Below are 1,959 nucleotides of genomic sequence, written 5' to 3' on the forward strand. Positions count from 1 at the left end.
TTTTTGTCGTTTGCTCAGCAAGCGTTGGGTTGCAAAGAAACATGGCTGGGGTTAGACTTTTTGCACTGAACTCTTTCTTATGCAGCAGTGCCAAAACACAACTTCATATGAAAGTGCATAGATTTGAAGGAAGAAAATGAATTCCAGCTGCTCTGGGTGCTCCAGACATTGTGTCAGACTCTGGAGGGCAGCCAGCTCACAGACCATAAACTCCAGTTCAGAAAAGGGGGTTTGGGCTTGGATATATTTTTTTCCTACCCTTTGTCAAGAGGTTTTATTTCTGTTTTGTAACTTGGGGCATGTCAAAGTTAAGATGTTTTGTTAACCTGGAAGTATTTAAATTAAAGTAATTTACAAATGGAAGGGTATGGCATCTTTAAGGGTTGAGGGGAAGGAGAGAGGAAGTAAAAAGTGAACTGAGTTTGTTATCTGAGTGTTGAATTTCTGCCTTATAAATGTGTTTAAAGTGGTGTGATCTAAATCCTTCTTTATTATTCCTTAACCTTTCCTTGCAATCCACTCTGGGGTAGATGAATTGTTTTGCTTTTCCCAGGCTCATCTTGCACTCAGACAAAAAAAATCTGTTTATGGGGCTTTGGCTTAATATTTCTTCTCTTCCCTGAGAGTTGATGACTGGAAAGGAAGAGGTGTTTTAAATGTGGTTCAAGTGGGATGTGTCTCTTCATAAGCTTAGTGTGTCTAAAATGTTTCACTGAAAACAGCAGAGACTAAATATTTCTGCCTTATGAAAAGGCAAGGCAAAAAAACCGCACCCGTTCAAGCTGCCAGAAAGATGATTGTGCACATCCTGGAGGGGCCACGTTTTTCTTTCACACCTTTATTGGCAGTCAGGATTGTAGTGGTGATTTTTTTTTTCTTTAATTTAATGGATTGTCATCTGCTGGACCGAAGCCATCAGCTTATTGGGTCACTAACCTCCTTTGAAAGTAACAACTTGCTTTTCATCAGGTTGAATCCTATTCAAATATGCTTTATTGGCATGACTTAAAATATTGGCAGAATGAATGCCTGAGAGGTGTGTGTCTGAGAACAGCAGATCGTGGCACTGGATATTGAAGACTCATAGAAGGTGGTGGATCATCACAAAGTTAATCGTTTGTATTTGTGTTTATAACCTGCTGCTGGATTTCACTACTTGACTCTTTGCCAGGCCACCGTGTAAAGTGGGAGTTGGCTGCTGGTTGTGTTTCAGGTGAGTTGCAGCTAATGAAAACATCTTCCTCATTTGTCCAGTCTTTGTTACAGCAAAAGACAGTAATTGTCTCAGCAAGCTGCTTAGCATAATTCCAGCTCAGCTGCCTCCATCCTCTTCTGTGCAATGACAGACGCTGGGGATAGATTGAGGATGGGGATAGTGGAAAGAAATACTTTTCATGGAGCCTCATTTTGGACAGAGGTCGTATGCTTCAGTAAAGCTGCAACATCCAGTGTCAGCTGAGAGCTGGATGCAGCCCGTCCAGCGCTTCTTCCGCCCTGGTTTTCTCCTTGGCTTAAACACAGTGACTGAAGCATCCGGGTCAAACCCCAGCCCTTGGGACCTGCCAATGTCTTCTGGGGGTGGATCTCCCTGCAGGCATCACGTTCATTCTGCCTTTGAGAGGTGTCAGATGCTTTACAACCAAGGCAACTTGATGTGGCCCCATTGTTGCTTTCCTGTCGGAGTCCCTGTCTAGTCTGAGTACAGGCTTAATTTGTTTAATTACAAACAATTGATCTGTGAGATCCCCCACGCAAGAGGTTGATGGCATTTTCAGGGAGACCTGCTAATACCCCCTAGAGCCCTTCCACTTAAAAATAACCTGATTTCTGCTGAAACTCCTCATCCTTATTATTTTATCTAGACCCTTGGGAACGCTTGCCTGAAAACAGCATGTGTGCATCTCGAGTCACATCTGTGGGGTACTCAGCTCTGCATGCGGGAAATTGTCTGCTTTTTCT

This window comes from Meleagris gallopavo, chromosome 7 (assembly GCF_000146605.3).
Source record: "Meleagris gallopavo isolate NT-WF06-2002-E0010 breed Aviagen turkey brand Nicholas breeding stock chromosome 7, Turkey_5.1, whole genome shotgun sequence".
Taxonomy (NCBI): Eukaryota; Metazoa; Chordata; class Aves; order Galliformes; family Phasianidae; genus Meleagris; species Meleagris gallopavo.